The sequence below is a fragment of the Muntiacus reevesi genome, chromosome 16, assembly GCF_963930625.1.
Source record: "Muntiacus reevesi chromosome 16, mMunRee1.1, whole genome shotgun sequence".
NCBI classification, from domain to species: domain Eukaryota; kingdom Metazoa; phylum Chordata; class Mammalia; order Artiodactyla; family Cervidae; genus Muntiacus; species Muntiacus reevesi.
Window position 1 is genome coordinate 47,789,862 of NC_089264.1, and position 27,537 is coordinate 47,817,398.

Below are 27,537 nucleotides of genomic sequence, written 5' to 3' on the forward strand. Positions count from 1 at the left end.
ATAGAAAATCATTGGTATCTCTTACCATAACCATCCCATCCTCACAATGCCTCAAATTAATTTAGGGAGATAATTGTATTAATATTGTCTGAAAAGAAAAGTTCAATTTTAATGTCTACCTCTCTTTTCAGGCCCCATGAAGTGACTGATATTACTTAAGACCCACTCTTGGAAGCTGTGTAACATCAGTGCATATTAGGATAGACCATTAATTGCCCACATACAACATGAGTGCTTGAAATAGGGAAGGACCCAGAGAAACATGGGCATCAGAAAGGAAACTGAAGGAGAAAAACATTGTTAGAGAAAAATAGAAGAAAATGTAAGTAGTGAGACCTTCTTTCATTGGAAATAAGAGAAAATGAAAGAGTAAATATAAAATAGAGATTCTTTGGTTTAACACATTTAAAGAAAGAGCATATTCACTGTGGACGGTTGAGCGTATTGTTGGTTTTCAATAGAGCTGTTAGTGACTATTGAGTTCAACTGATTACTGTATATAACTAATGAGGCCAAAATCCAGTCCCAAAGTGGGCCAGTTAACTGCGCCCTCTTCTACAACCACACAGCATGCCACTAACTTTGGCCAGCTGTCTCCAGAATGCATCTTCTTTATCACCATAGGGACCTGGTATATGTGGACCAGTGAAAATCTATTCTTACCAACAGGAAAAATTCTTAAGCCAGATGGTAGGTCAGGAATGTGACTTTAGCATATAAAAGAAGGCATGTGTTCTGATTTTGAAAAGTAAATTGGAGATTTGTCAGGTATCCAATTGTAGTTGAATATTTGGGCTACAAATCCAGTCAAGTTTAGATGATCAACATGGTGGTTTATGTGATATACTAAAGGCACTGCCATTTCAGGGTCTCAAGCTTAAATGATTTTGGAGACCAAAGAGTTATACTGGCCTTCTAGATGACATATGGGGTGGTGGAAATGGCAATGAATTGGACAAATAATGCTGCACCTAATTTGATAGAAAAATAAAGTAAGAAAATCTCATTCACCAGACCCCTGACTTATTTGTGCCAGTTATCCAGAGGAATTAAAAAAAAAAAAATCACACTGCATATGGGTAAGTGTCTGATAATAGAACAAAATATGTTGATTTTATAAAAAAAGATACTCATAATACTTACTATCTTTTATTTAAGAATGTGTATCACCTCACCAGATCCTGGATTCCACGAAAAGGAGCACAATGTTCTTTCTTGTCTTTTCTACAGTAGAACATAATATGAAATATAGCACCCATGCAAAAAAATGATAAAATTTTTTCTAATGCATAGCTATAATGTAAACACAAGATTATATAATGGTTTCAAATATCTATATTAATTTCATTTTCCTAAACATGCTTAAATTTTGGTGTGTTAGAAATTTATTAGAACAAATAGAATTAGATATGAAAAATCATATTCCCAGTGGTAGACAACACAAAACTAAGTTTATTTAATCTATATAAATTACAACAATTGAAAAGTCAATTTACTCTTACTTTAGAATTTTTCAAGGTAATTAAGTGGACTTCAGTTTAGTGTACATCTCATTAGAAACATTAAGAAAAGTATTTGCTTAGTTGCTAAATTGCATTTTCTTAAGGCAGATGAAGATTAAACAAAGAAACAGTAATTAAATTGCACAGAAATTTCTGTATGAAATAAAACAATTCTTTACAGTTTCTAGGTAATGGCTAAAGTGTTTCTGGCAAGAAAAGCATAATTAACAGTGGTGTTAAAGCTTTGCTTTGCATTCTTTTGGCAATTGAGTCTACTAAGTTGAAAGCTGTTAAACAGAGTATTTGAGTTTTATATTAATTTGTATTTCACTTGACTGCTTTTTACTGTTTTGCAAGCATGAAGCAGGGAGGTCTGGGTTCAATGCAACAAATTACTGTATAAAATAAAAAAATTGCTACCCAAGCAGATTTGTGTTTCTACTGGGTTTGTCATGCTGTGAGTAAAAAAAAAAAAAAGAAGAAAAAGGGAAAAAAATAAAAAAGAAGTGTTGATTCTTTTAGAGGCATCTCAGCACCATATCTGCACTATCAAAAATAGTCCTCAAACATAGAGTTATCTAGAAATTCAGCAGTTTGCAAACAAATGCACTAGGGAGTAGTTTTTTCACACTAAAATATTTTTGCTACACATAGGCAAGTCCTTGAGCAGAGCCTGCTGGCTCCAAAGGGCTGCCGCTTGCTGTTGAAAGAGCAGAGCAATAATATTTAGTCAGTGCCAACAGTGAAGCCATGATGTGTCTGCTCTTCATGGTGACTATTACATCTGACCCCAAATGGTTGGCCCACTAGGATTGAAAATCAGGACTTCATTTTAATACTTACTTCTTAACCTTTGACATCCTTTATTATGACTTTAAGAAGTGTTAAGTATCCATGTCACCTGTTCTTTCCATAGACAATGATTACAACATACAGAATGAAAGACAGCTGATTTAAAAAATAAATCCATTCTAGTGTTTGTGCTTTTCTGCTAAGGAGCTTCAGTCATGTCTGACCTTTTGTAACCGCAGGGACCTTAGCCCACCAGGTTCCTCTCTCTCTGGGATTCTCCAGGCAAGCATACTGGAGTAGGTTGCCATGCCCTCTTCCAGGGGATCTTCTCGACCCAGGGAACAAACCTTAGTCTCTTTTGTCTCCTGCATTCTTTGCCACTAGGCCAAACATATCCTTGATGTATGCTGGTGCATGTACTTACTATCAAGGCTATGTTTTGGTTAATAGTGGGCAATCATAAAATTAAAAACAGAGAATCTTGCTGTGAGGGTATTATTACCTGAGTCTGTTAGTTCTCTGCATTGTTAGAAACAGAGTTAGTGCATAATAGTATTCTTCAAGTCATTAGAATATTTCAGCATCCCTTTATCTATATCACTTTCTTCCTACTTGTTAATCTGGGTTTCAATAATTATATATTAATGTAATTAATTCATATGACCATGGCGTAGCCTAAAATATTTTAAGGTTTCGATCTCTGAACTTCTTGTATTAATGCATTCCTATTTTTAAACTGAAGACCTGCAAGAGAAACAAACACAGCTCTAATAAACACGGGGATAGAAATTCTTTATTGAAGGAGTTTTTATATTGGCAGCTATCTAGATGGTTAATAAAGTTGTTTAAATATTTGCTCATTAGTGAAATGAAATCATATCAGTTTAATTCAGCCCCATTTCATGTTTCCTAAGTTTCAAAGTAACTTTTTACTATACACTCCAAAGGATTTTCTGGAGCTTTTGTGTTGTAATTTGCTTGCTTTTTCTAACTAGATCTATATTGATGCAGTCATACCAGATGAGGTGTTGGGCTCCTCCTAAAATCTTCCTCTTCATCTGTTTGAGTTTGACTGTAAATTTCAGTGAACTGCAAAATCACACCACGTACATCACTGGCAGGACCCAGGGCCTGAGATATGTGAACGATAGAGACCCTAGGTGTCAGATGGCTGATGCATCCCAGGAGTATTTAGGGTGACTAAGAGCCTGTCACAGAGGGAGAAACTGCTTATAGCACTAAGTTTATCTTAAGACATTCAGACAGGGAGATAAAATGCATATTAATCCCTAAGGATAGACAGTGTTTGCTGTTGTACTGGATAAGCATCTGTTTTGTCAGATTTAGCCTAAATGTGGGCAAATGGAGAGAAATCAGTGGTGGATTATTGGAGGGGCGCTGGAGCTGAGAGAAGTAAGTTTTCAGGGTAGAGGATGGTGTCCCCCACACCCTGGCGGTACACCCCGGTGCTGTCGTGTCCCACCTTTACTGACACATCTACATTTTGGGTAGCCTTAAACAAAGTTGATATTTTCATTCTCTTCTGACTCCTTTTTGCTCAGGCTTTCCTAAGTGGAATCTAGAGAGAAAGAAGGTCACTAATTGATGTCTCCAAAACAAGTGTCGGGACACTTTACATAGTTTCTTGAGGTTAAGGATGTTGTATTATTGTCTAGTGCCTTTTCTCTATAATGTCCAGCCTCATATTAGAAAAAATAAGTCCTGTGTATAAATTTTTTGAATGAGTATACAAAGGATTATGATGTTTTTATCTTCTGACTAAGGCCAGCAATTGTCTTGTTATTTTGATTTTTTCTGTAAAGGAATATTGCAAAAATCAGACCATAATGTCTGTAGATGAAGCGGAGCATAGAGTTTTTATTTACTCAACCATATTCTCGTCCTCATTCTCAACCTACTTTTACTTGATCTTTCCAAAAATGCTAAGTAAACATACCTGTTGCAATGCAGGAGCAACTTTAGCTGTAGCCTAGGTCACTGTTAGCACCAGCAAAAGACAAGATTTGGAGCAGATGTCCAAATAATTATCCACTAATTTTGAATACTACCTTAACAGTTTTGCTTAGAGAAAAGATTAGATGACTTATTTTCCTTTCAATTACTATTATTTCATAATGAAAAATTTAGAACCAAGGGGATATATGGAATACTGACTAAATTTCCATTCAAACAATGCATTTTTGGAAAATGTGTTAAAATGAGTCTTTAGAAACTGTGCCTACTTTTTTTTAAATCCCTTCACTTTATTTGATCTTTTTAACTTGATGTCATGTACATCTTCTGCAATTACATCTCTAATAATAAAACTTTCGAAATATTTTTTCTAATTTTTTTTTTTTTGTATTTCATCTTAATTTTTTTTTTTTTATTAGTTGGAGGCTAATTACTTCACAACATTTCAGTGGGTTTTGTCATACATTGACACGAATCAGCCATAGAGTTACACGTATTCCCCATCCTGATCCCCCCTCCCACCTCCCTCTCCACCCGACTCCTCTGGGTCCTCCCAGTGCACCAGGCCCGAGCACTCGTCTCATGCATCCCACCTGGGCTGGTGATCTGTTTCACCATAGATAATATACATGCTGTTCTTTCGAAACATCCCACCCTCACCTTCTCCCACAGAGTTCAAAAGTCTGTTCTGTACTTCTGTGTCTCTTTTTCTGTTTTGCATATAGGGTTATCATTACAATCTTTCTAAATTCCATATATGTGTTAGTATGCTGTAATGGTCTTTATCTTTCTGGGTTACTTCACTCTGTATAATGGGCTCCAGTTTCGTCCATCTCATTAGAACTGATTCAAATGAATTCTTTTTTTTTTTTTTTTTTAAATATTATTTTATTAGTTGGAGGCCAATCACTTTACAACATTTCAGTGGGTTTTGTCATACATTGATGTGAATCAGCCATATTGTCACACGTATTCCCCATCCCGATCCCCCCTCCCACCTCCCTCTCCACCCGATTCCTCAGGGTCCTCCCAGTGCACCAGGCCCGAGCACCTGACTCATGCATCCCACCTGGGCTGGTGGTCCGTTTCACCATAGATAATATACATGCTGTTCTTTCATAACATCCCACCCTCACGTTCTCCCCCAGAGTTCAAAAGTCTGTTCTGTATTTCTGTATCTCTTTTTCTGTTTTGCATATAGGGTTATCGCCACCATCTATCTAAATTCCGTATATATGTGTTAGTATGCTGTAATGTTCTTTATCTTTCTGGCTTACTTCACTCTGTATAATGGGCTCCAGTTTCATCCATCTCATTAGAACTGATTCAAATGAATTCTTTTTAACGGCTGAGTAATATTCCATGGTGTATAGGTACCACAGCTTCCTTATCCATTCGTCTGCTGATGGGCATCTAGGTTGCTTCCATGTCCTGGCTATTATAAACAGTGCTGCGATGAACATTGGGGTGCACGTGTCTCTTTCAGATCTGGATTCCTCAGTGTGTATGCCCAGAAGTGGGATTGCTGGGTCATATGGCAGTTCTAGTTCCAGTTTTTTAAGAAATCTCCACACTGTTTTCCATAGTGGCTGTACTAGTTTGCATCCCACCAACAGTGTAAGAGGGTTCCCTTTTCTCCACACCCTCTCCAGCATTTATTGTTTGTAGACTTTTGGATAGCAGCCATCCTGACTGGCATGTAATGGTACCTCATTGTGGTTTTGATTTGCATTTCTCTAATAATGAGTGATGTTGAGCATCTTTTCATGTGTTTCCTAGCCATCTGTATGTCTTCTTTGGAGAAATGTCTGTTTAGTTCTTTGGCCCATTTTTTGACTGGGTCATTTATTTTTCTGGAATTGAGCTTCAGGAGTTGCTTGTATATTTTTGAGATTAATCCTTTATCTGTTTCTTCATTTGCTATTATTTTCTCCCAATCTGAGGGCTGTCTTTTCACCTTACTTATAGTTTCCTTTGTAGTGCAGAAGCTTTTAAGTTTCATTAGGTCCCATTTGTTTACTTTTGCTTTTATTTCCAATATTCTGGGAGGTGGGTCATAGAGGATCTTGCTGAGATTTATGTCAGAGAGTGTTTTGCCTGAAACTGTGCCTACTTTTGCAAGATTAATTCCGTAAACACCCAGTTGATAGATGCTGTATCTAGTTCTCATATACTAGATATGGAGCAAATATTTTCAGTGACTTAGATATACTTCCATGTTTATGTTTTACATATTAACAATATTCTATTTTTCATGAAGTCTTCTGAATACTTCATCTTAGTCTTCTCCTCCAAAGGCAAATGTAAGAATAAGTGAGGTGATAGAATAAAATTATTTTTTAATACTGATTTCAAATCCTTTATTGATCATGGATGCTTTCCCCTCACTGCCTGTGGGAACTTGTTTCAAAGTTGAGATTCTGTCTGATATATTTCCTTGTAAATTCTGTACTGTTTATGGGGCAGTCCAGCCATGTCCAAGATGGCCCCCAATAAAACTTGCTTTCTGATATTCATTCTCTTGTGTCGTCTCCAGCAAATTGTATCAGGATTGCTCTGTGTGACCAGTAGAATCTATAATGGTTAAATAAATTTATACTTCCACCTTATTCTCCTAGATTATTCACTTAGGAGGAAGCCAGCTACCATATCAAGCTTCACTATTGAGATAAACTGTGGCAAGAAACCATAACCTCCTACCAAGTGGAAGATTCCAGTTGCCAGCCATGCGTAAGAAATCATGGAGGTGGATCCACCATGCATACACAAATTTGCAGATAACTGCAGCCCCTGACATCTTAACCATAAATTCATGAGACACCCCATGCTAGAACCAGTCAGCTAAAACTATCCCCAAATTCCTAATCCACAGAAACCGTGAAATAATAAATGTTTATTTTTGTCTAAGGTAATTAAATTTTGATGTAAATTATTACATAGCAATAGGTAATTAAAACATCTGCCCAATAAACTTTGTTCTCTGAAATATTTGAAGGAGTGAGATTTTAAGGATTCAAGAAAATCTTAATATACAAATAGTCACTGCTGTGGTCAATGGGATAATTCATTCAAGAGTGAAAATGATTTTCCCTGCTGTAATGGAAAAAAAAAAAAAGAACAACTTCCTCCCCTTCTTTTTTAAAAGTGTGTCTCAGGTTTATAATATGGGCAATTAATATGTTTACACTACTTATAATCAATTGAAGAAATTCTGCTAATGAAAAATGAAATGAATTTTCATTAATGAAAAATGAAAAATCATAGGATTTTTTTAAAGCCCAATAGAGCAGGCAGAAAAAAATGGTCTCCAAAAGACACCCACATCCTAATTCTTGAAATTTGTGAATATATTGCCTTTCATGGTAAAAGAGACTTGACAGATATAACACCACTCCCACACACAATTTTATAGAAGTTAAGATTCTTTGTGACCCAACGAATTGTAGCCTGCTAGGCTTCTCTTTCTATGGGATTCTCCAGACAAGAATACTGGAGTGGATTGTCATTCCCTTCTCCAGAGGATCTTCTTGACCCAGGGATTAAACCCAGGTCTCCTGAATTGCAGGCAGATTCTTTATTGTTTGAGCTTCAGGGAAGTCCAGTTTTACAGATATTCAAATAAATGTGGATTCATGGGCCCAGAATCACAAGAAGATTATTTCCAGACCTCTGAAACAAAGTGGGATTTTCCAGGCTGTATTTTGAAATTGGTACTGGTGATTTCTTATTTTCCCCCTCTTATTTTCTTACTTTTTGAATGGGAATGTTTATAACTTTTGTCATATGCCAGACAACTCCAGAAACTAGAAAAGATACATTCTTCTCTAGTACCCTCAGAAAGAATGCTGACTTTCTACATTTTTATTTTAGCCCAGTGAAACCCATTATGGACTGCTGATCTCCATAGTTATAATATGCTTGTTTTGCCTTGAGACACTATGTCTGTGATAATTTTTTACAGCACTGATTGGAAACTAATTCACCCATGTTTCCAAAAATTGTAGCAAAATTTAAGAGGTTACAACTGTACCATCTTTATTTTGTTTCCTTCAATAAAATCTTAACTGATATTGAAATGCCAGACTCAAACATAATACTGACAAGAAGTCTTTTGAATTTCTCAAAGTGTTCTTATTCTCTATACTGAAGATAAAGGCAAGACCTCAACTTAGAGTTAACAATAAAATGTATTGTACTATCACTTATATTAGTATTTAAAATTATTATTTAACTTGTGTGTGTCCTCTTTCACTGCAGTTAAAATAACAGTTACTTGAGAAGAGTTTAAGCATCTATTGTTGCTGGCATAGACTACACCTCCATCACCTGGAGACCTGCTCTTGTTCACTCAGTAAATACTTCTTGATTGGATTATATGTAATTTCACTTTTTCTTTGTTGTTATAGTTTTCCTTTGAGGTGTAATTTACATAAAATAAAATTCACAGGTTTTAAACATTCATTTGAATGCATTTTTGAATTTATGCAGTAACATAATCACTATGCAAAATGAGATACAAAACATTTCCATCATCCCCAAAAGTTTTCCTCTGTTCCTAACAATCAATTCTTATTCTCTGAGAAGCCAATTACTTTTGACTTCTTTCATTCAACCAAATGCTTATTACTAGTGGTGTCTCATGATATGATTACAATGCAAAATATTTATTTGTTCTCTGGTGCTGATTTAAGGGAGATATCTCTTTAACTTTGGTGGACACTGATGACATCACAACAATGCTCCAAAGTTTGCCATTTTACAATCCTCTGTCAGCAAGGAAGAAACTTTGTGGTGTTCTACATTCTTGACACTATTTGGTACTGTCAGACTTTAAAATTTTAGCTATTCTAATGGAAATGAAATAGTATTTCAGCATTGATTTATACACATGTTGTATATTTTGGTCCTTTGAAATTTATTCAGTTTTGTTCTTTGGCTTAGTGTATGCTCAATCTTGGTGAATGCTCAATATGCTCTTGAAAAAAATATGATTTTGTTGTTGTTGTTGTTGTTGGGCATAGTAACCTTTCCATATCAAATAGTTAGTGGATAATTCTACTCAAATCTTCCATGCCATACTATTTTTTTCTATTAAAATATATCAGTTTCCATTAAGAACATTATGCATCCAATCAGGATTGTGGTTTTATATTTTTCTCTCTTTAGTTGTATTTTATTATTTCTATATTTTAAAATCATTTTACAGTAATTTTCATAAAGTATATCTATAGCCACACACAAACATATGTGTGTACCAACACATATGAATGCATACATACACATATATCTATAAAAATAAACATAACAAAAAGCTGCTTATTTATGCATATGAATACCCTTGGTTATTTCTTTCTTAACATCCAGAGTTCTGCTTTTTTGTCATTTTCCACCTGCCTTCAGGATGAAGAACTAAGTATAGCTCTGCTAGAAGCATATATTTTCTGCTTCTATCTGAAAAATGTCTTTATTTTATTTTCATTTTTGAAGAGTATTTTCACTGGATATAGAATTCTTGCTTGGTATTTTCTTTAAGCACTTCGGTAATTCTGTATCATTTTCCTCTGATCTTAACTGTCTCTAATGAACTGTCTGCCTTAACTCTCAGTATTATTCTAAATGCTATGTGCTTTTTCATCTTTATCTAGTGATGAAACTTTCAATTCATTTTTACTTTAAAGACATTCAACTATATGTGCCTAGATATAGATTTTGTTGTATGTATTCTTTGTGAGGTTCATTGACCATCTTGGTTGCAGCATGCATAGGTTAAAATATTTTCATTAAATTTAGAAAATTCTTAACCTTTATATTTTAAAGTATCGCTCTACCTTGTTCCTGTTCTCATCTCCTCTGAGAGTTTCATTTCACTGTCTATATCCATATTTCTCTGTATATCTTTAAATATGCCCAGATCTATAATAATCCAGCAATACACACTATCCTTCATTTATTCCTCCTCCCTACTTGGAAAATGTATACTTATATTTGTAAATTTTAGGTCTTGGATATGCTTTCTGAAGTTAAGCGGTTATAAGAATAAGATAAATTATACCTTCAGTAGCCAAAAGTGAAAATCTAAAAAGGAAAAAAGTAAAAAAGGAAAAAATAATAGCAAATAATAAATTGGAATGGCTAAGTGAGCTTGATGAGCTCTTGACTTCTTGTCTGACACCATTGAGACTGCTCAGAGAAGCAGAAGACATATGTTCAGTTCAGTTCAGTCACTCAGTTGTGTCCAACTCTTTGAGACCCCATGGACTGCAGCATGCCCGACTTCCCTGTCTATCATGAACTCCCAGAACTTGCTCAAACTCATGTTAGTATGAGGTAGCTATATTTTTAAACATAAATGCATGTTCAAAAAAATTCAAAAATGAAACTTTAATGTGAATTCATTGTAGCATGTTAAGTTTTCACTTTTTTGATGAACTATTACCTTTTTTGTCTGTTTCCACTGAGGGCTTTATAGCTTATTTTAATCAAAATACCTCAAAGTAAAATATAATGTGGAGTAGGAAATAGCAACCTATTTTAGTATTCTTGCCTGGGAAACCCCATGGACAGAGGAGCCTGGTGAGCTGCAGTCCATGGGGTCACAAAGAGTCAGATATTACTGAGAAACTGAGCATTGATATAAAAGATAATGTACATGGAATTTAATGATTCTATCAGTTCAGTTCAGTCACTCAGTCGTGTCTGACTCTTTGTGGCCCCATGAATCTCAGCACGCCAGGCCTCCCTGTCCATCACCAACTCCTGGAGTTTACTCAAACTCATGCCCATCGAGTCAGTGATGCCATCCAGCCATCTCATCCTCTGTCATCCCCTTCTCCTCCTGCCCCCTATCCCTCCCAGCATCAGGGTCTTTTCCAATGAGTCAACTCTTCGCATGAAGTGGCCAAAGGATTGGAGTTTCAGCTTCAGCATCAGTTACACAAATTTTCTAATGCTTATCTGGGGTGGTTAAGTGATCCTTCATCTCAGTCAAGCACAAAATACTTGGCTAATCAATAAGGGAATTGCTCTAAATAGAATGACAAGTCCCCAAATGACTGAGCTTGTGATTCATTATCCTCTTTTATGGGCTTCCCAGGTGGCTCAGTGGTAAACAATCCACCTGTCAATGCAGGAGATGGGAGAGGCAGGTTTGATGCCTCGGTCGGGAAGATCCCCTGAAATCAGAAATGACAACCCACTTCAGTATTCTTGCCTGGGAAATTTCATGGACAGAGAAGCCTGGCAGGCTACAGTCCATGGGGTCTCAACGAGAGACACCTCTGAGAGATTGCGCACACAGGCATTCTCCATTATTAAATTAACTCAAGCACATATTTTAAATAAAAACAAATATATCATGTGGGATACTCAAAATCACTACACTAAATAATTCTGTCTGTTTTAATAAGGGTAAGATATATACTCCTATAATGAACTAAATTTTACGAGCGATATTCTTATATCTATAAAATATATGAATTATGTGAACATAATAGTCAATTAACAATTGAATATTAGAGTAGATACTAACTAAAATGTAACTAATTTTAAATTCTATTGAAACTGGAGCCCATTATACAGAGTGAAGTAAGCCAGAAAGATAAACACCAACACAGTATACTAATGCATATATATGGAATTTAGAAAGATGGTAATGATAACCCTATATGCAAGACAGAAAAAGAGACACAGATGTATAGAACAGACTTTTGGACTCTATGGGAGAAGGCGAGGCTGGGATGATCTGAGAGAACAGCATCAAAACATGTATATTATCAAGTGTGAAACAGATCACCAGCCCAGGTTGGACGCATGAGACAAGTGCTCGGGGCTGGTGCACTGGGAAGACCCAGAGGGATGGGATGGAGAGGGAGGCGGGAGGGGGGATCGAGATGGGGAACACATGTGAATCCATGGCTGATTCATGCCAATGTATGGCAAAACCCACTACAATATTGTAAAGTAACTAGCCTCCAACTAATAAAAATAAATTAAAAAAAGAAAAAAAATTATATAGAGCCTTATAGGTGTAATGACAGAATAGGTGTCAAGACCTACATGCCTATTTAAAATGGAAAGAATGGCGTGTGTAAAATCATTAAATGTGATACTGTTGTCTGGTCTCAGCCCTGTCTGACTCTCTCTAACCCCATGGACTGAAACATGCCACATCTCCCTGTCCTTCACTATCTCCTGGAACTTGCTCAAACTCATGTCCATTGAGTCCGTAATGCCATCCAACTATCTCATCCTCTGTCGTCCCCTTCTCCTCCTGCCTTCAATCTTTCCTAGCATCAGGACCTGTTCCACAGAGTCCACTTTTTACATCAGGTGGCCAAAGTATTGGAACTCAACTTCAGCATCAGTCCTTCCAGTGAATACTCAGGGTTGATTGCCTTTAGGATTGATTGGTTTGATCTCTTTGCGGTCCAAGGGACTCTCAGAATCTACTACTTTAAAACTGTTCTTCTGTCCTTCAATATATATTTACCAGGAGAGTTACATTTTCTTTCATTCTTTCTCAAACGGTGACTCCTCTTCACCTCTTTATTTTCTAATTTTAGATGCAATTTAATTGAACCAGAAGTGAATAAAAGAGCCAGTTTGCATAAATTTTGTTCACAAAGACACTGGAGCTGGAACCGAGAGATATCTAGTGTGGAGAGATGAAGGAACCTAGTCTACAGGGAGAAAGAGAAAAATGAGGGGGGAAAAGGGAAAAGGCAAAATTGAGCAATCTTATGTCACCTGAGTTTAAAGCTACTTCTAATGACCCAGCTCTGTCCTGAGCCTGCCTGTACGATGTGCTTGGATTTTAAAGATATTTTTCACATATTTAAGTTGGCATTAATGGACACTAAAGATCAGTTGAGACCCATTCAAAATTTCAGTTTACTCAAGTATATGTCAATTTCAGCAGGGCAGTGCCAAGCTGAAAGTGGTTAGGAATGACTCCACTGACAGGAGAAGGTAGGGGAAAGGTTTATATGCAGAAACAAAGAAAAAAAAAAAAAAAAAAGATTGGTCATACCTTAAGTAGTTGCTTAATTTGGGAAGGCTAGTTGACTGTGATTGTCTCTTCTTAAATTTCACTTTGTCAAATTCAAGTGCATTGACCCTGGCTTAGGTTTTGTTTTGCTTGTAGAGAGTACCAGTGCTTTGGAGCCACCTCAGTCTAATGGCCTCCTTAGTTAATTACTTAAGCACAGTTTTTGTTTTTTGTAACCAAGAGTCCTGAGTAATGCAATCATCTACAGCAAGTGATTTCCCCAGTAACACATATGCATATTAGCTCTATACAGTAATGCTCCAGAAGTCCTTATACAAAATATCTGGTTCTCTTGGTATCATGTAGTTCATCGTTGGTGTTCTCTTGGTATCATATATTTCTTTCTTTCCTTTTTCTTGCCTAAATATATGTACAAATAACAGAAAGGCACAAGAATAATAATAGTTATAATCTTATTTCCTTTAAAACAATCCCTGCCCATGTTTCCAGAGGAAAAAAATATCATCATGAGGGCAGTGTGTATAGTTCTAGTCTGTGTTTTACATAGATATATTTTTATTTGTAACAATTATACTTTGGAGTGTGAGATTAAAAAAATACAGATGATGATGGGACTTGATTTTTCATTTATTTTATTTGTCTCTTTCACTTTCTCTGTGTATGTGTCCATGTGTGTGCACCTCTCTGTCTCATTATATATTTAATATATTATTGCTAATTGTTCCATTAGTATTCCACATTCTATTCATCTGTTTCTCTAATGATGGGCATTTAGTTATTTCCAACTTTCAGTGACTACAAACAATGCTGTAATTGATCACTCTCCAGAAGTTCAGCCATCTGCTGTGATTTCAACCACTGGATGATTTTCACCATGGCTCTGATTTGCTTTCTAATTGCATGGCTGGGCATTCACCCATCGTCCTACCTGGACCCCCCTCATCATGGTAAATGCTCTCAGCAATAAACTTCTGAAGAAGGGACTTTGGGAGATAATATAACTCAGTATCTTGAAGCTGAAACTTACTTGGCTCTTTCTCAGCTCAAATAGTTTGTGCAAGATCATGAATTAAACAAAATTATTATTACCATTTTATGGTTTCTAGTTTTTCCTGTTCAAGTAGTGGGTATCAAAGTAAAATTTTCAGCTTATGTGCCTCATTTTAAATGACTTGGCCATTAATTGATACTTTCATCAATTTTTCTCATGAATATAGCTTAGAAATGAAAGATACTTTTGTTGTTTTCCCTAATATTTGTTTTTGATATTGTAGGTGGATTCAATTCAGGAGGAAGATGCCAGTTGAACACTATTTGAATGACAATAGTTTCTCTCACTCTTTAATAAAATATTGTGCATTTTTGACAAGTATTTATGATCGATTCACTCGAAAAAGATAAATGGGATCAGAATCACCAGGACCCTACTTATGACCATGTTTGCATTATTAGAGTCTTGTGATATTTTACTGTTGAGTTTATGCCTGCAGTTTCTCTGTTGGACTCTCACCAGGGTGCTCCAAGATTGCATATATAAAAACACGTGCCCAGGCCCTGAAACATTTAAACTTGATAAAATCAATTTTACCCATGTGATTCCCAGCTGAATGCGACTTCTGATGTACATCAGCTTCAAAAGAAATTAAAAGATAAGTAACATGATTACAATCAGATTAGCTTGTCTAGGCAGACAAACAAGACTGTAGAGTTATCTGAGTGAAAATACTTCCTAGCAAGACCAGTTTACATCACATTAAACAAAAATGAGTTTCCAATAAGTGTACTATATAACAAAACAGGTAAATGGAAAATTGCACCCTTGTGACTGAATATGAATCAGGGAAACTGTCTGTTATTTTCTAACTTTTTGAGAATTTACTGCCTGTCGGTACACTTTATGGGGTATCATAGAAAAATACCAGAATTATTCCCTACGATTTGTTGCTTAAGATAAAAGAACTATTTCTTTGATTAATGTAGCTCATGAAAGCCAAGAGAGGGAGACATTGAATGGGGGAAAATCTTGAATTCCAACTGACTCTACATGGTAGAATAGGATAATGAAAAGTATTTAGAGGCTAATTCATGGCAAATGTCATATGTAACCAGAAAGAGAGATACATATAATACATTAATGATTACTAATTGGACAATGTGCAAGAATTTTACATTGGGGTGGACTCAGTTATAATTAACATAACATCTATAGTGAGGAAAAAGGCTCCTTTCTGTCTTACCTTATTCATAAAATGCTTTTTTTATTGAGTTGCTTAGAGGGAAGAAGAAAACAAAGAACAAGGAAAGTTGTATGGGGCAAGTAGAAAATAATCTGGCAATGTTTGTTCAATCAAGTGTGAGAATGCATTTCTAAGCTATTTTCTTTTTAGTCTATAATTACTTTGGTTATAAAGAAAAATATTCAGAAAATTAAAATAATTTGTGTCTCAATGATTGAACAATAATATAGGTAGGTATGTGCCTTAATCAAACAATTCCACAGTAACAAAGCTTTAGCAGCAAATTTTAAGAATTAAAAAGAGCAGAGCAAACGACAAAGTTCTGAAAGTTAAAGTAAGGGGATAATAGGAAAGAAAGGAGCCTTGTGAGAGTGAACCCTAAATAAGAGAAATATTTTCACACCATAATGGAATAACCAGTTTTCCTAATCACCAGTTCTGTTTTTTCTGTTTAATGTCTTATGGTTGCAGAATTCCTATACTTTAAGATTTCTTCAAATTGCACAGAATCTTAGAGGAATGTGTCTTGAAACTAGTAGTGTATTTAGAATAATTTGCAGATAAACTGTTACTAAGCATCTATTTAGAATTTATGGTTTTAACTAATGTTTGCATTATTCACAAAAGGGAAGAAAATTCTAACGTGAAACATATGCCATTTTCGTAATTTGACCTTCTTAGGGAAAGTGCCACTATATCTTTTCTTCACAAAAAAATGTTAAAGGAAAAGGAAATCTAGGGAAATGATCACCGGGGAGGAATCATGGGAAATAGTTCAAGTAAATTTTTGTTTTCTTCTAAATATAAAGCAATACCTTGTAGCCCTAATTTTAAAAAGTTCAGTTGTACATATAACCTAAATATCAGATTGCAACATGCCACCATTTTAAGAAACTCTTCGATCTCTGGTTTAGATCCGTCTTCCTTTAAATTAAGCATAAAATATATTACCAGAAAAAGATGAAGTACTCAGCTAAGTGCTCATCAGGAAAAAGCCACATAAGTTTTGATAAAACATAATGCTCCTCATGAATATGTTTTGACAAATATTATTAACAATCATTGGTTACTACTTTTATGATCTAGATATTTAATTTCTAGTAGTTCTTTCCAGAAATAATTGGCTTAGTTTTCAGTATATGACTTTAAATGAAAGTCTTTCTAGAACTAATTAATTTTTTTCTATTTAATGATAGATTTTATTAACCACTTGGTAGTGGGACAATCATCTTGGAATTCTTGGTGGAATGTATAGCCTTGAAGAAATAGCCAGCATTTTTTATTTCAGTTTTCCTGGGTCTTTGACCATAAGTCCATGTCATTTTTTCTGAATTTCTTTCTTGTTTTTCTCTCCTGTTTTTTACCTCTAAGCTACAATTTTCTCATTTATTAATGGGCATAACAATATCTCCTCATGTGGTGGTTGTGATGATTAAATGAGTAAATCTATGCATGATGCTTAATGTATTACCTAATACATAGTAAGTGTTCAGACAATATCTATTGCCATTTTCTAGTACAGACCAGGTTTATTACCTATAATGTAATGTCAACTATATTATACTATGTAAAATGTGTATGTAGTAGAGAAGAACAAGTTACTCACCAAAAGTATGCTGCCTATAAGCTTAAAGTATACATAATGTCCCATCTCTAGGAACCCTGTCTCTGAAGTAATGACCATTAACCTAAAATACCTTTGTATAGCTTACAGGAAACATCCTGACCAGTCCCACCTGTGAATCTGTGAATTGCTGCAGGAAGGAAATGACACGTTCCCATCTGGAGTCTGACTAAATCAGGAGCTCTCCCTCCCCTTTTATAAACGAACCTGGAGTTCTAAGTCCGGGAAGATCATTCTTTGAAAAACTAGTCTACCATCTTCTGGGTTTGCTGACTTTCTGAATAGTCATTGCTTTTGGGTCTTCCTTGAGGGTTCAGACAGTAAACAATCTGGCAATGCAGGTGACCAGGGTTCAATCCCTGGTCCAGAGAGATCCCCTGGAGAAGGGAGTTTCTACGCACTCCAGTATTCTTGCCTGGAGAATTCCATGGACAGAGGAGACTCTGGGCCACAGTCCATGGGGTTGCAAAGAGTCAGAAGCAACTGAGTGACTTTCACTTTCATTTACACACCAAAGCAAGCTCATGTGAGATGTCCTTGTGATTTAAAGCCTCCTCAAATTACAGATTGTCCACCATACTTAAGGTGCAAAAGTGGAGATATTACATCTTATTTAACATATTTTGTCTATAATTTCTCCAGAGCATTGTTTTGCTCCCCTGAATAATTTTTTTCTCTCTCTCTCTGTCTCTCTTGCTCTCTCTTTTAACTTTCCTTTAAAATTGTATTTCATCCTTTGTATTTAATTGTATTCAACTGGCTGAAATATTCTATGTCTCTAAACCACTCTCTGGAGCCATAAATTCAGCTAGGAATTAGAAATTCTTAAGATTATTATGCTACATCTCAACCTATCCAAATCTCACATGCCATTATAGGCTTCTGTTCTATTTTCCCAAGTTAGGACTACCGTCACATTGCTATCATCTATCTTTTAAAATAAAAAAGCTCAATGAATGCTTTACTTTGCTGATTGGTTTCTTCTTCATTTCATGTTCTGTGTGTGGTGCTGTGTGGTGCGGGTCCATGAATGACTTTAGCAGGAGATAACCATGGTCTTAGATTTCTATCAGTCACCATTCTAAATCGTAAAAAATTATCCCTGTAATCAGATTCAGATCTACTTTCTCTAAAGTATCTTGGACAATATTAAATTTAGTTTTTCTCCTTGATTATTTTTCTTCAGTATCCACACTTAAAATCAAAACATTTTGTTTATTTTAATATCTGACTCTAGTTAAATACCCACATATTGAGTTACTTAAATCAATAAGAAGCTCCTCAATAAAAGGTGGATTATTATTTCTCTGTGGCTCACTGATTATTGGAAAGCATAACTGTCTGATTGCTCATGTTTTTCACAACTTCTGAGTTCATTTGTGTTTTAAATTATCACCTTGACCCTTTCATATACTCTTAGAAAATTTCTTCTCTTTAGTAAACGTCTTGGTTTAGGTTATATTTTCCATTATGCTATTCATTCCCAATCCCCCGCACCCCCCTCCAAGAAAAAAACTTGGTTAAAGAGATGACTTGCCTTGAATGCATAAAGCAATATAAAGCTCCTTTCTTTAATTCTTTTTTTTTGGGGGGAATAAGTATGAAGCTTATTTTCCTCTGTCTGCCAGGTTATTAAACCCTTGAGACATAATTAGGGAGACTAAGGGTCCAGCTGGTAAAGGAACTGCTAATGCTTAGCTCACTAACAAGGAAAATTTTCAGAGAGCTTCAAGGAGAATAATTCTCTGATTCTTACTATAAAGGAAGTCCTTGAAACATCCTAATATTTTTCTTTCAGAGAATGACTCAATACACTCAATGTAGTACTCCTTATTGTGGAAATACAGTACAGCATTTATTTAAAATGATGTATATCAGGGTGCAGAAGCATAGTTCAGTTCAGTCGCTAAGTCCTCCCCGACTCTTTGTGACTGCGTGAACTGCAGAACGCCAGGCTTCCCTGTCCATCACCAACTCCCGGGGTCCACCCAAACCCATGTCCATTGAGTCGGTAATGTATCCAGCCATCTCATCCTCTGTCGTCCCCTTCTCCTCCTGCCCCCAATCTTTCCCAGAATCAGGATTTTTTCAAATGAGTCAACTCTTCGCATGAGGTGGCCAAAGTACTGGAGTTTCACTTCAGCATCAGTCCTTCCAATGAACACCCAGGACTGATCACCTTTAGGATGGACTGGTTGGATCTCCTTGCAGTCCAAGGGATTCTCAAGGGTCTGCTCCAACACCACAGTGCAAAAGCATCAGTTCTTCGGCGCTCAGCTTTCTTTATAGTCTAACTCTCATATCCATACATGACCACGGGAAAAACCATAGCCTTGAGTAGACAGACCTTTGTTGACAAAGTAATGTCTCTGCTTTTTAATATGCTGTTTAGGTTGGTCACAACTTTCCCTTCAAGGAGTACGTGTCTTTTAATTTCATGGCTGCAATCACCATCTGCAGTGATTTTGGAGCCCAGAAAAGTAAAGTCAGCCACTGTTTCCAATGTTTCCCCATCTATCTGCCGTGAAGTAATGGGACCGGATGCCATGATCTTAGTTTTCTGAATGTTGAGATTTAAGCCAACTTTTTCACTGTCCTCTTTCACTTTCATCAAGAGGCCATTTAGTTCTTCTTCACTTTCTGCCATAAGGGTGGTGTTATCTGCATATCTGAGGTTATTGATATTTCTCCTGGCAGTCTTGATTCCAGCTTGTGCTTCATCCAGTCCAGCATTTCTCATGATGTACTCTGCATATAAATTAAATAAGCAGGGTGACAAGATGCAGCCTTAATGTACACCTTTTCCTATTTTGAACCAGTCTGATGCTCCATGTCCAGTTCTAACTGTTGCTTCCTGACCTGCATACAGGTTTCTCAAGAGGCAGGTCAGATGGTCTGGTATGCCCATCTCTTTCAGAATTTTCCACAGTTTATTGTGATCCACACAGTGAAAGGCTTTGGCATAGTCAATAAAGTAGAAATAGATGTTTTTCTGGAACTCTTTTGCTCTTTTGATGATCCAGCAGATGTGGGCAATTTGATCTCTGGTTCCTGTGCCTTTTCTAAAACCAGCTTGGGCATCTGGAAGTTCATGGTTCATGTATTGCTGAAGCCTGGCTTGGAGAATTTTGAGCATTACTTTACTAGCATGTGAGATGCGTGCAATCAGGCAGTAGTCTGAGCATTCTTTGCAGTTGCTTTTCTTTGGGATTGGAATGAAAACTGACCTTTTCCAGGCCTGTGGCCACTGCTGAGTTTTCCAAATTTGCTGACATATTGAATGCAGCACTTTCACCGCATCATGGTTCAGGATTTGAAATAGCTCAACTGGTATTACATCACCTCCACTAGCTTTGTTCACAGTGATGCTTCCTAAGGCCCACTTGGCTTCACATTCCAGGATGTCTGGCTCTAGGTGAGTGATCACACCATCGTGATTATCTGTCGTGAAGATCTTTTGTATAGATCTTCTGTATATGCTTGCCACCTCTTCTTAATATCTTCTGCTTCTGTTAGGTCCATACCATTTCTGTCCTTTACTGAACCCATCTTTGCATGAAATGTTCCCTTGATATCTCTAATCTTCTTGAAGAGATCTCTAGTCTTTCCCATTGTATTGTTTCTTCTATTTCTTTGCATTGATCACTGAGGAAGGCTTTCTTATCTCTCCTGGCTATTCTTTGGAACTCTGCATTCAAATGGGTATATCTTTCCTTTTCTCCCTAGCTTTTTGCTTCTCTTCTTTTCACAGCTATTTGTAAGGCTTCTTCAGACAATCATTTTCCTTTTTTTCATTTCTTTTTCTTGGGGATGGTCTTGATTCCTGTCTCCTGTACAATGTCACGAACCTCCATCCATAGTTCATCAGGCACTCTGTCTATCAGATCTAGTCCCTTAAATCTATTTCTCACTTCCACTGTATAGTCATAAGGGATTTGATTTAGGTCATACCTGAATGGTCTAGTGGTTTTCCCTACTTTCTTCAATTTAAGTCTGAATTTGGCAATAAGGAGTTCATGATCTGAGCCACAGTCAGCTCCCAGTCTTATTTTTGCTGACTGTATAGAGCTTCTCTATTTTTGGCTGCAAAGAATATTATCAATCTGATTTTGGTGTTGACCATCTGGTGATGTCCATGTGTAGAGTCTTCTCTTGTGTTGTTGGAAGAGGGTGTTTGCTGTGACCAGTGCATTCTCTTGGCAAAACTCTATTAGCCTTTCCCCTGCTTCATTCTGTACTCCAAGGCCAAATTTCCTGTTACTCCAGGTGTTTCTTGACTTCCTACTTTTACATTCCTGGCCCCTGTATTGAAAAGGACATCATTTTTGGGTGCTAGTTCTAGAAGGTCTTGTAGGTCTTCAACAGGACTGTTCAACTTCAGCTTCTTCAGCGTTACTGGTCGGGGCATAGACTTGGTTACAGTGATATTGAATAGTTTGCCTTGGAAATGAACAGAGATCATTCTGTCATTTTTGAGATTGCATCCAAGTACTGCATTTCGAACTCTTTTGTTGATGCTGATGGCTGCTCCATTTCTTCCAAGGGATTCCTGCCCATAGTAGTAGATATAATGGTCATCTGAGTTAAATTCACCCATTCCAGTCTATCTTAGTTCACTGATTCCTAGAATGTCGATGTTCACTCTTGTCATCTCCTGTTTGACCACTTATAATTTGCCTTGATTCATGGACCTAACATTCCAGGTTCCTATGAAATATTGCTCTTTACAGCATTGTACCTTGCTTCTATTACTGGTGCCATCCACAACTGGATGTTGTTTTTGCTTTGGTTCCATCCCTTAATTCTTTCTGGAGTTATTTTCCACTGATCTCCAGTAGCATGTTGGGCACCCATCCGTCTTGGGAGGCCCCACACAGCATGGCTTAGTTTCATTGAGCTAGACAAGGCTGTGGTCCTGTGATCAGATTGGCTAGTTGTCTGTGTTTGTGGTTTCAATCTGTCTGCCCTCTTATGCCTTCTCTCAGTGGCTATCATCTTATTTGGGTTTCTCTTACCTTGGGTGTGGGGTATCTCTTCACGGCTGCTCCAGCAATTACAGTCCCTGCTCCTTACCTTGGACATGGGGTAGAAGCATAAAGTATTTCCAAAAAATAGTGAGTAAAAATAAGAAGTTGCAGAGAATATGTAAGTGATGTCCTTTATATTATACAAACATTATATATATATATAATATATATATACCATATATATATATTATATATATATATAAAATGTCTATCTATGTATCTATCATCTATCTCTCTGTCACAACCCAAGATAGTGAATATTGTTCTGTGGGCACATGGATATGTGCACAAATGTTGAAGGATCTCAGGGAGATCTCAGGGAGAAGGACTAGTAGTAGAGGAACAGGGAGATGTTAGTATAGTAGTGGTAGTGGTGAGAAAAGAGAACAGATTTATTTCCAATACTTGAATTTTTAAAGAATAATGTATTAATGTATTAGTTTAGAACCTGAAAGAAGTTGATTTGAAAAAAAAAGCATTTGTACAATAGGCACTATACTTTTAATTTTCTACCACTCCCTCCCTCTCATATTTCCAAAGAGAGATTGGAGTTGTTTAGTCACTAAGTATGTCCAATTCTTTTGAGACCGCAAGAACTGTCTCCTGCCAGACTCATCTGTCGGTGGGATTTCCTTGACAAGAGTACTGGATGGGTTACCATTTCCTTCTCCAGGGGATCTTCCTAAACCAGGGATTGAAACTGCATCTCCTGTGTGTGTCTCCTGCATTGCAGGAGGATTCTTTACCATTGAGCCATCAGGGAAGCCCAGAAGACTTAAATAGATGGGCATTATGGTTGCTTCAAGGTATGCACTTTCACATAGGGTTTTGTTTCTAGATCCTTAAGTCGGGCTGAGTATATGAGAGAATAGTCAAGGCTCAGTCCATTCTAACTTCTGATGCAAAATATAAAATAGCAGGGATAAAATGGGCCAGGAAGGAGGAGATTTGATTACAGTCCCGGCTTGTTCACTCAGCAGTTGTCAATGGAGGTCGGGCCTTACTATCTTTGGACTTTGGTTTCTTCCTTCGTAATGTTGGGATAGCAATTCTCAGTCATATTGCAGGCATAAAGTGTCAATCAATACCATATAAATGTTTAATTTACATTTTATAAATCATAAAATATAAGTTAACAAGTATGCAAATACTTATTTAATTATAAAATATTCTTAAGTGATTTATCAATATTATTATTCTTAAGTTTAAACTTTGGTGATAAAAAGATAAAGCAACCTAGGCTCATTGTCCTCTTACTATTCTTTGACAAGAATAAGCAAGATCTTGTTCTTGCCTTTGCCTTACTGCACCAGCTGTGCCTGACATGCTCTTTTGACAGGATTATCTGCAGGGCTCATTCTCTTGCTTTATATCTCTACTGAAATGTCACCGTATCACACAGGTATCCCTTCCCTGACATCCTCTGTCAATTAGCAACACTCACCCAAGTACTACTGTCTCCCTTACCATACCATATTTTATATCAACAACTGAAACATTATCAAATTATTCACATATCTAATTTTTATATCTAATACTCTTTCTTCAACACAGACAAGTGTAAAATCCATTAGAATAGTGATTCTGGTTGGCTTTACTATGATCCTTAATCCCCTGAAGAGGGCTTGAGCTATGGAAGGCACACACTAAATGTTACTGTTGCTGTTGCTATTCAGTCACCCCATCATGTCCAGCTCTTCACAACCCCCTGTCCCTCACCTCTCCTGGAGTTTGCTCAAGTTCATGTCCATTGCATCAGTGATGCCAGCCAGCCGTCTCATCCTCTGATGTCTCTGTTACTGAATGACTGAGCAAACTTACAAAATTGTCTGATTTGAATTAAAAAATATAAGCAAAATAAACTTTGTGACTCTTTTTATCCTACAATAGCTCACTTAATAAGTCTACTCTTACCAAGAAAATACTGAAATTTTATACAATGAACACATTATGTCAGAGTGCCAAAATTCCTTTCAGTTTATTAATATGATTTATTTTTACAAAAGTATAACAATATCTCTTGCAAGGAGATGCCTTGGTGTTTGCACCATGTCAAAACATGAAACAAATATGCTATTAATATGGAACCATAGCTACAAGAATCAAAGGATCCTTCACATTATCTAAAAAATAGATAAATCCTAATTATTCATACAACCAGTTTGGAAACTATGGGAGACAATAATAAGCAAGTAACAAAGTTAATTTTATCTACTTATGTTAAATGTCATGTTTACCTCAGTGATGCATATATGGATATGTTAAAACCATGTTTGGGTGACTTGAATTTTGTATCATTTACCTTCAGGTTCTTCAAAAGAGTAGAAAAATCGATAAGGCCAGAAATAGTTTATCTAGAATTATGTGAAGCAAGAAGCAAGCCACAGAAGTAGTATGTTAACAAGATAACAACTCTAATAAATTGAAATTTTACCACATATAACAATTTCTCTATTCTTTTTGGTGTACTTTTAGAAGGCAGCAGCTGGGATCGGCATACCTCTGATGATGTAGTGCCCTTCAGGATAATGTATTATTTGGAAAGTCGCCTATTATATGTTGAACTTGTTATATGCTGATTTAAAAACAAACTTTTTGTCAATTTCTAACAATGCCACCAGAAACTGATCGTCTCTTCAATAAAAATAGTTTTAACATTTCCAACTGAGTCTTGCCTCTTTATATTATAAAGTTGCAACATTTCTCGACATACTAAATGGAAAATGCGAAAGACTAAACTGATAGATGGTGTATACTGTGGCTTTATTTATCAAAATGCAGCAAATAAAATCCTTCCAATCTACATAAGGGGAATTTAATAGCACACAAAGGACTAAGCTACCATTTATTTTAGCATGAGTCTGTTGAAGATATAAAAGACACTAAAAACACTTATAATCTAGGTAAAGTTATGAACTGTGTAAAAAGTATGATAGTGCCATTCTCAGAGTTAATGAAAATTTAGAAAGGTCATTATATTAACTGATAAATGTTAAGCCTCAAATTCAAGGAGTTTTAAGTTAGGAAAAGAACTTCTAGTAAATGTTCTCACGTGAAATCTGGAGAAAGCTTGGATTTCATAGGGTCATCAGTGAACTTTAAATAACACCATCAGCTTTAACTGTAAATTAATTTTGATCTGCAAATGCTTTCCAAAGGTAAGTGTGTGTGTGTGTGTGTGTGTGTGTGTGTGTGTGTGTATGGATGGAGAAATAAGTGTATGCGATTGTTTTCATTTATATATATATATATCCATTTTTGATGCTCCCAGATGGGGAGCTTTTAACTCCATTGCAAATATGTGCAGTGGCAACATTGAATAAGCATGAGTAAGTTGTCAAAACAAATGTTTAAAGAAAAGTTAGAAGAATTTTAGAAATAATGAAACTCCTCCTGGCATCATGTTGCACTAATGAAAACTTTTTTTTTTCCTCCCAAATGTGTGGGGCTGATATAAATACAGCATGGTAAAGAACTTTAGAGTACATTGTTAACTATCCACAGAACAGATGAGGACAGAACTGTGCCCCCAAAACAGTGTCTGAAAAAGACACAATATAACTGTGTTGACAAATGTGTATTGAAGAAGTGTGCCTCAAACTTCTCAAACCTAATAGCTGAGGGAGAGGTGAACTCAAGCATTGGGAATCTAGGGGCATAATATCTTATATAAATATTTCAAGCCAGATGGTTCTGTTTGAAGTTATCCATAAAAATATATAATATTTGTTTTATATACAATATTTTAAGTTATCAACAAATGTTAGGATTTAATTTCCTACTTATCTTAATAGTAAATGGAAGAGCATCTGTTTGTTACATTGAATGCATCAGTTAAAAGAAATGGCCTGGGATTATAATAGGTTACATCATTCTGGCAAGTTTTTTCATTGCTATGTTTTCATAGTACTTTGATAAATTTACATGAATAAATAATTGCAAGTAATAACAATCATTTTTTCAGTCATTATGATCAGGTAATAACCAAGTTGTGTTGTCTAAGAAACTAACCAATAAATAAAAACATTAGTGGAAATTTTATTTTAGGGAGTGGTGGGAGAATGGGGAGGGAAACAAAGTTGTTTGCTTTGGACTGAACTGAACAAGTGTTTAATTCACTCAGTATTTGAGGGCATCAGGTCAATAATTACCAAAATGTTTTGTTTTTCAGCAAAGAAAAATAATTGGCAATACTATTCTTTACCTTTCCATTGAAATTGCAATTTAAATCACAGGCAAATGAATTGAGTTCCAATCAGATCACAGTTCCCATAATCATTTCTTCTTATCCACTTCCTATGCTTTATTGTTTTTGTAGTTTTGTTGCCTTATTCTTTAGTTTTGCTTTAAACCATAAGCAGATTTCTAATTTTTGCCTTGAAATTGCTCTCTAGGAGTATTTAACCTTGGAAACATGTCCACAGAGCTACTCTACAGAGTGGGGTATTGCTCATTAAGGAGAAGACTGAATGCATTTCATTAATTGAACTTTAAAGTCCTTTGCATCTTATTTATTTATTTTTCCTTTCCATAAGGAACAAACAAGATCAGCAAGAAGAATTAAACTTTGGGTTCAAAAACTCTCAACACTTTCCATGTGCTGACAGGGTGTAGCAAGGTGCCTTTCCAAAAATTATTTCTACTTTATTATACATTTGTTTCAAACACAAGAATGAAAACTGCTAGCTTTTCTTTGCACAAAACTTCCTATTTTATCATTCCATTGACTCTCTTGTGATAATTAAGAGATGATGCATTTGAGACATCACTGGTGATTAATACAGGTAATAATCTGAGTTTACAAAAATTTTGTTTAGAGATGCCACTCACATTCTTTGGCTCTATATAGTTTCAGCTCCATCTGGCTTTGGTTCCAGCATTTATTATTATTTTCTTATTGTTAATTTTACTTGCTAAAGAAATTCACATATCTTGTTAAAATATCTTCCACACCTTTTTTTTAGTAGAACAATTTGCAAATTAATTGTTCTGTAGAGACTATTGTAAATATAAGCAAAATGTAAATATAATAACTACTATGAACTAAGAAACTATCTTTCAATCTACAAGTGTACTATTTAAATGCATCATTAGCTTCTCAAGATAAAGTCATCTTTTTTCAGTAATGCTTCTTTCTGATGCAAAACTAATTCATCTATTAAAAGTAAAAAATATTAAACTTCCTCTTGTTACGTACGTAAGCTCTTGCTAGAAGTTCATGAAACTGATAAATAAGACAATTTTAGCTTTTAAAAAATTAGCTTGTTGACTTGAACTTGTAAATATTGTTTCTAGGCAAGGGTTCCCTCATTTTAATGGAATAAAACCCTTATTTTCATTCAATTTTTCATTTTTAATGAAAATAACTTTCACA